Source organism: Belonocnema kinseyi, chromosome 6 (assembly GCF_010883055.1).
Source record: "Belonocnema kinseyi isolate 2016_QV_RU_SX_M_011 chromosome 6, B_treatae_v1, whole genome shotgun sequence".
Classification (NCBI taxonomy): Eukaryota; Metazoa; Arthropoda; class Insecta; order Hymenoptera; family Cynipidae; genus Belonocnema; species Belonocnema kinseyi.
The window spans coordinates 94,911,329-94,919,114 of NC_046662.1; positions in this window are offsets into that span (position 1 = coordinate 94,911,329).

Here is a 7,786-nt window from a genome sequence, read left to right on the forward strand (position 1 = left end):
TAATGTTTATATTAATAACAAATAATAGATTAAACATTAACTTATAATGAAAAATATACTAACCCTACTGATAGAAATCTCAGAGTATATGATGAAGATTCTCAAGGCTCTGAGAAGCTCGGAGAAATTCTCCGCTGGCACTCAGGTAGATATATTTAATGCTCCAGATAGCTCCTTCAAATGCTTTGAAGGCTTTAAAACGTTCTTTCCGAACTTGAAATAAAAATACGATCATAAATAACAAGCAGAGAGGCTTAAATTGAAATAAGAATTCGATCATAAATAACAAGCAGATGCCCTGTATTGCGATTGCAGTGGTCGGGTGAAAAGGTGGTGGCAAATGAGAAGCGTTGGTTAGTATTATCGACCTCGAAATTTGATTCGATTATTATTCCTAACAGTGATCCAAAAATACTTGCGCATGCTTGAACTGTGCGTCGCTCATTGGCTCTAGTTCGCGTACTTATTTAAAAATCAAGTACAGACGCGCACCGTAGCCGGTGAACGTCACTCAAATCCAAGCAAGCGCAGATCAAGCCAGCTTCGTTGGGATAATTTAACTTCAAGAAAACGCGTGTAACGTTCCATTACTGTCTAACTCACGGTGACTCACGAGTGTCCCTTTCACATGCGTGTAGCTATCAAAGAACGAGCAATCGTGAACATTTTTTCAATATTTTCTAACTCTGTCTAACCCATTCACAACTCGTGTCTCATGCATATAGCAATAAAAATCGAGTAGCCGGTCAGAACACTTCGGCGGTGCTATTTATATCTCTATCTGCCTTGAAATTAAATCAAGAGATTGGGATTTTAATATTTCCAGATTTCGATGCTGGCGATTCTCATCATTTGAATACTTCGCGCGCCTCTTTATATGTGTATATTAAGAGGTTACGTTACTTCAAGTATAAAATATAAATGATATAAATATTAATACTAAAATATATATAAATATATACACATATTATTAAAAACTAATTATTTGGTGGAAAAATTAATTATTTCGTTAAAAATGTAACTATTTTGTAAAAAAAGTCCACTTTTCTATCAAAAGTTTAACTACTTTGTTCAAATTTATTTATTTTTTATTTGAAGGTTCATCTCCTTCGTTGAAAATACATGTTTGAAACTAAATTTTTTTTTAAATTTGACTATTTGGATGAAAGTTTAACTCTTTGATTGAAAACTCATATTTTTCGCTTAAAAAAATTCAACTTTTTGTAGATAATTTGTCTTTTTGACTTTAAAATTAAATAATTTCGTTGAAAATCCATATCTTTTTTTTTCAATTTGCCTTTTTTTGTAGATAATTAATTTTCTTGGTCGAAAATTCATCTTATTGGTTGACAATTTAACAACTTTGTTAAAAATGAATTTTTCCTGTTGAAAATTATTTATCTTTATCTGAAATGTAACTATTATAGGATTGATTAAAAATTAATCGTATGTATTGGTAAAGTTGAAAAATCGTTTTTTTATAGAACATTGATCTTCTTGGTCGAAAATTCACCTTTTCCCTTGAAAATTTAATAATTTTGTTAAAAATTCCCCTTTTTTTCTTGCTTAATTCAAATTTTTATCACAGTTTTTATCTGGAAATTTAACTCTTCTATTTTTGCTTGAAATTTTATCCTGTACATTGTATTAGTTAAAAACCCAATTATTCGATAGAAAATTAATTTATTTTTTTTCGATTATGATTTTTTTTTAATTGAAAGAATTTTTAAATAAAATTTTTCTAATTGAATTTAAATGATTAAAAATTAAAAAATAACTGATTTTACAAGATTATTCTGAATCCGTTCAAAATTAAAGAATTGATAGATATTAGTTTTTAAAATTACTTTCAATTATGACTTCAAATATTATTTCAGTCTAAAAAAGTTTTATTTTTAAACCATTCAATTTGAAATTTTTTAATTAAAAAAAGAAAACTTCGTTAATTATTAGCAATATTTGACCGTCCATTTAAATAATCCATTATAAGCAACTAATAGAAACTATACAAATTTGAACAGAATGGTTCCAAATAGAAAGCCTTGAATTATTAAAATTTTAATGTTCTGAATTTTAACTTTGAACGCTACAATTTTAATTTTAAAAAATATTTAAAATTAGTTTAAAACTTGAAATTATTACAAATAATTTGAAACACGATGTAGATTTTTGCAGATTTAAACGAAATTAAGCTTTTTGAGAATTGTAAAATATTTAAAAAGACTAATAAAAATTGTTGGGATTGCTAAGAAAGTTGAAAATGACTTTTTATTTTTGATAAATTAATTTTTAATGAGTATTTGAAAAGATTAAAAAAAATAAATAAAGAATCAGGACGATTTTAAGGCAATTTTTTTATTTTGCAGTTTTTTTAATGTTAGGAAAAAAATCTAATTAACAAAATATATCAATTCTCTACCCAAAAGTTTACTTTTTAAGCAAATTAATTAATTTTCTATCAAATAATTGGTGTTTTAACTAATACAATGTAGAAGATAAAGTTTCAACCAAAAATGGAACAGTTCAATTTCCACATAAAACGATTAATTTTTAATCAATCCTAGAATAGCTATATTTTCAGATACATAAATTTTCAACGAAATTATGAAATTTAAAAGTCAAAAAGACGAATTATCTACGAAAAGTTGAATTTTTTAAGCGAAAAATATGAGTTTTCAATCAAAGAGTTAAAATTTCAACCGAATAGTTAAATCTCCATCCATAATTATAAAACGTTGTTAAAAAAGCGTATTTTTTTACAAAGTAGTTCAACTCTTAGTGAAATAATCGACTTCTAAACCCAAGAAGATGTACAGTTGATATTTCAAGCAAACAATTTCATTTTTGACCAAAAATGATACATTTTCGACTATAAAGATTAAATTTTTACCAAGCAACGTCAATTTCTAACAAAATAGATGAACTTTCGACGAAATTATTTAATTTTAAAGTCAAAAAGAGTATTATCTATAAAAAAGCTGAATTGTTAACCCAAAAATATGATTTTTCAACAAAAATTTTAATTTTCGACCAAATAGATTAATTTTCTATCAAATTGTTGACTTTTAACTCCCAAAAGATTCATTTTTTACAAAACACTAAAATTTGTAACAAAAAAGTTAATTTGAAGGCAAATAGTTGAATTTTCAACTATAATTATGAATACTTCATAAGGAAAAAATTAATTTTTTAACTAACTAGTTCAACTTTAAGTGAATAATCGAATTTTCCACCCAAAAATGATGATTTTTATTTTTAACAATATATTTGCATTCACAACAAAACGACTTTGCAATCAAAAAATATTTACAGTTGACATTTCAACTGAAAAATCTAATTTTTAACTAAAAAGTGTAAATTTTCCATGAAACAATTGAATTTCTATACAAAAGACGAATTTTTAACAAAATACATGATTTTTTCAACCAAAAATGGTATAGATTAATTGTCAGTTTCAAAAATGTATTTTCAACAACTCATAAAACATATTTTCATCAGAATAGTTAAATTTTCAACGAAAGAGATGAACCTTCAAAGAAAAAAATAAATAACTTTGAACAAAGTAGTTGAACTTTTGATAGAAAAGAGGACTTTTTTACAAAATAGTTACATTTTCAAGAAAATACTTAATTTTTCAACCAAACAATTGAGTTTTTATCCAAACGAAATTTTGAATATGTTCTGAATATTTGAATTTTAATAACTGTTAAAATGATTACGTGAATTATCCAAAAATTGTCCAAGTTTTTCTTTAGTGTGTGATATTGTTTAAACTAAAAAGAACAAGGTAAATATTTGTATTACAAATCTATCTGTGTTACCTATCTATAAATATTTGTATCAATAGTTTAAAAGAAACAAACTTTAAAGAAATATGTGGATAACTTCTTGACAACACACCTTATCGTTTTTTTTAAACAGATGTAGTAATGATTTAGTTAGTAAAGCCATTTTCAATTTTCTTAGCAATCAGAACAATTTTTGTTATTCTTTTTAAATATTTTACAATTCTCAAAAAGCTTAATTTTTTTAAATCTGCAAAAATCTACATCATGTTTCAAATTATTTGAAATAATTTCAAGTTGTAAATTAATTTTGAATCTATTTTTAAATTAAAATAGTAGCGTTGAAAGTTAAAATTTAGATCATTACAATTTTAAGAATGCAAGGCTTTCTATTTGGAAACATTTTGTTCAAATTTGTATAGTTTTTAATAGTTGTTTATAATGGATTTTTTTAAATGAACGGTCAAATATTGCTAATAATTAACGAAATTTTATTTTTTTAATTAAAAAATTTCAAATTGTATGGGTTAAAAATAAAAAATTTTTTAGACTGAAATAATATTTGAAGTCATAATTGAAAATAATTTTAAAAACTAATATCTACTAATTCTTTAATTTTAAACGGATTCATTTATTAAAAAATCCTTCCAATTAAAAAAAATCATAATCGAAAACACATAAATTAATTTTCTATCAAATAATTGGTGTTTTAACTAATACAATGTACAGGATAAAATTTCAACCAAAAATGGAATAGTTCAATTTCAAAATAAAAACTGTGATAAAAAATTGGACTGAACAAGAAAAAAACAACGAATTTTCAACAAAATTGTTAAATTTTCAAGGGAAAATGTGAATTTTCGACCAAGAATATCAATGTTCTATAAAAAGAACGATTTTTGAACTTTACCAATATATACAATATTTTCAGTTTCAAAAATGTATTTTCAACAATTGAGATGAACCTTCAAATAAAAAATAAATAAATTTGAACAAAGTAGTTGAACTTTTGATAGAAAAGTGGACTGTTTTACAAAATAGTTACATTTTTAACAAAATAATTATTTTTTCCACCAAATAATTGAGTTTTTATCCAAACGAGATGAATTCCAAATCGCCAATTTCTTTAATTTCTTTCAAATTCGGATCAAGATTCCATTTCCTAATCTTTTGAAACCTCTCAGCCTTGACTTGTTTGCCCGAAAAGCAACAGCAATAACCTTTTAGTCCAATAAATGTTGTTCTGATATGCGGTAATTTCATTTTGTTTTCATTTTAGATGGCCCAGAAAGCCCTGAAATTTAATTAGTTGGCCCAGAAAGACCGAAAATCTAATGTAGTTGGCCGAGAAAGCCCTAGATTAACTTTGCTTCATTTTAGTTGACCAAGAAAGCTCTAAAGTGAAAGTTGTTGTCTAGTAAGCCCCCATTAATGTATTTGAGGCTAGGCTTGCCACGTGGCAATGAGATTTCCTAAGATTGAATCTTTTCTGAATTCGACATTTCGTGAAATATTTATTTTGCGCTCTGATTTTGTGCAATTTTCCAATGGTAGAAATTTGCGTTTCTCAGTCGTTTGCCCCATGCCCTGACTTTTGTGAATAGTTGTTTTCACCCTTGTGCTGCCCAAAAGTAACACAGCCACATAAAAAAAGTGTGCGGATCTGGTAACAAGACACACGTATTCCTATGGATTTTGGGGCGCTGAATTCAAATTCGGTATCAAAAATCACCCATCACGTCATGGTTTAGCCATAACCTCAAAAAATGACGAAAAATCATGCACTGCCCTGCCGAAAAGAATCTTTGAGTATATACTAAAAATTCTTTAGGTCAAAGAAGCTCAGAGAAATTCTCCGCGGGCACTCAGGTAGATATTTTTAAAGGTCCGGGAAGCTCGTTTAAATTGTCTGAAGGCTTTAAAATATCCTTTCCGAAATTAAATAAGAATACGATCATAAACAATAAACAGAGAGGCTATCTCAATAGAGTAGCCGACACTCAAGGATCCTTTGTTAAACTTTAGGATTAAAATTTAGAAGTAGATTTTTTTAATTTCACAGTTAACAGTCTAAAACATAATAATTCGGAATCTACGGGTTTCGATGACTTCAGATATCTAACTTTTTTTTAATGCTTAAAATTGGAATTAATAGAACGTTTTTCGTAAATGGAATGAGATACGCCAAAAAAGACAACTTTTTTGAATTCAACTAGAAAATTGTATATCAGTATGTAAGTTATAATTATAAATAATTATAATGAGAAAATTTATCAATTAAAAAAAAGTGTGAATAATTTGAAGAGAAATTTAAAAAGGGAGAGCGGATTAGCCACGACCAACTACTGTAAATAACTCTGTCCGCCCGGTACGTGACGAATACAAAAGGAACAGTATATTACCGTCGCACCACTCTTAAAAGGACCACTAAAAGGATCGTGAAAAAGGCCCAAATCTCTCAAACTATCTCCGAGACTATTTTGCTTCAAATCGACTTCGTTTATAGACTCAAATGGGCCAAGCTATTTCGCTGAAGAAAACTCAGCGATTTCTTTCAGTAGGGTGAGGCAAATAAATTTCAAAATAATGCCATTGATGCAAATTTTCACTTTAAAAATATGTTGACAACTGTGAAGGATCAACCCTTGCCTGATATCAACTTATTTAACAAACCTTTACCCAACAGAACCTGACCTCACCTAACCTGAATTAACAGAAATTGATTGAACTACACGTAAAGCTCTGGAAGCATATTTTCCTAGTAGAAAATGTGTGCTACATCGAATGGGTTAACTGGAGCCTAACCTAGAAATAAATCTAACCTAGCCTAACCTAACCTAACCTCACAAAACACAATTAAACTGATTGTGTTGTCCCCTTGTGTTTGCGGCACCGTTTCATTCAGCTTCGGCTTAACCTACATAGAGGTTTAACATATCCTAACCTAACAAAACCTGACCTAACCTAACCTAGCCGAATGAAATTCAACCACACGGGTAGCTATGTAAGCGTACGGTTCTCAGTCTTAAATGTGTGCTATATTTAATAGGCTAACTCGATCTTAACCTACAAATGAATCTAACTTAACAGAACCTAACGAAATTTTGCCTAACGCAACACAACTTAACTTAAGTGTTCCCGTTATAACATAATAAAATTCATTTCATTGTACTACAGGTGGTTAAAAATGTAGGCGCACATTACTCATTTGAGTAATGAGTAGATTTGACTCCATTTCAATTAACCTGACAATGTTTCTATCAATTAAAATGTAGAGCTGCAACTTAAACATGCAAATGAATAAGGGTTTTACTCAAATTTTTTTTCTCTCTGCTTTTCTTAGACTTAAGGGATATATTTATACTATCTTTCGTGTTTACATTTTATCTTGCTTTTTATCGTAATTAAATTATTTATAGACCTACATCAGTATATTTTCTGCCTGCTATAACGTGTCCCTTTTTCTTCGAAGGAACGATGCAAAGGGTTACGCTTATGTTTAAGACCTACATTTGTTTCCCTTTTCAACATCCAGCAAAAATGAGCCATCATGACCTCGTCCCATCTACCCTGATATCGTTGTTCCATCACTTTTATGCATTGATGAAAACGTTCCCCTTGTTCTTCGCTGAAATCACCAACATTTTCTGGAAACTTATCCAGATGGGAATCTAGAAAGTGAAGTTTTAAATTCATCAAGCAGCCTAACTTTTTGTAGTTTTTTATCATTTTCGCAACAATATTCTCGTAGTCTGGACTTTTTTTTGTTACCGAGGAAATTTGCGTTTACTGCTTTAAAACTTTCCCAAGCGTCCATTTCAATTTTTGTCATGTGGCTCACGAAATTAGTATCTCTTGTCAATATTCGAATTTGTGGTCCATCAAACACTCCTTCTTTCAATTTAGCGTCTGAAACATTAGGGAATTTAAGGGATATATACTTATAGCATTGCCCATCTTTGTCTAACGCCTTGACAAATTGCTTCATGAGCCCAAGCTTT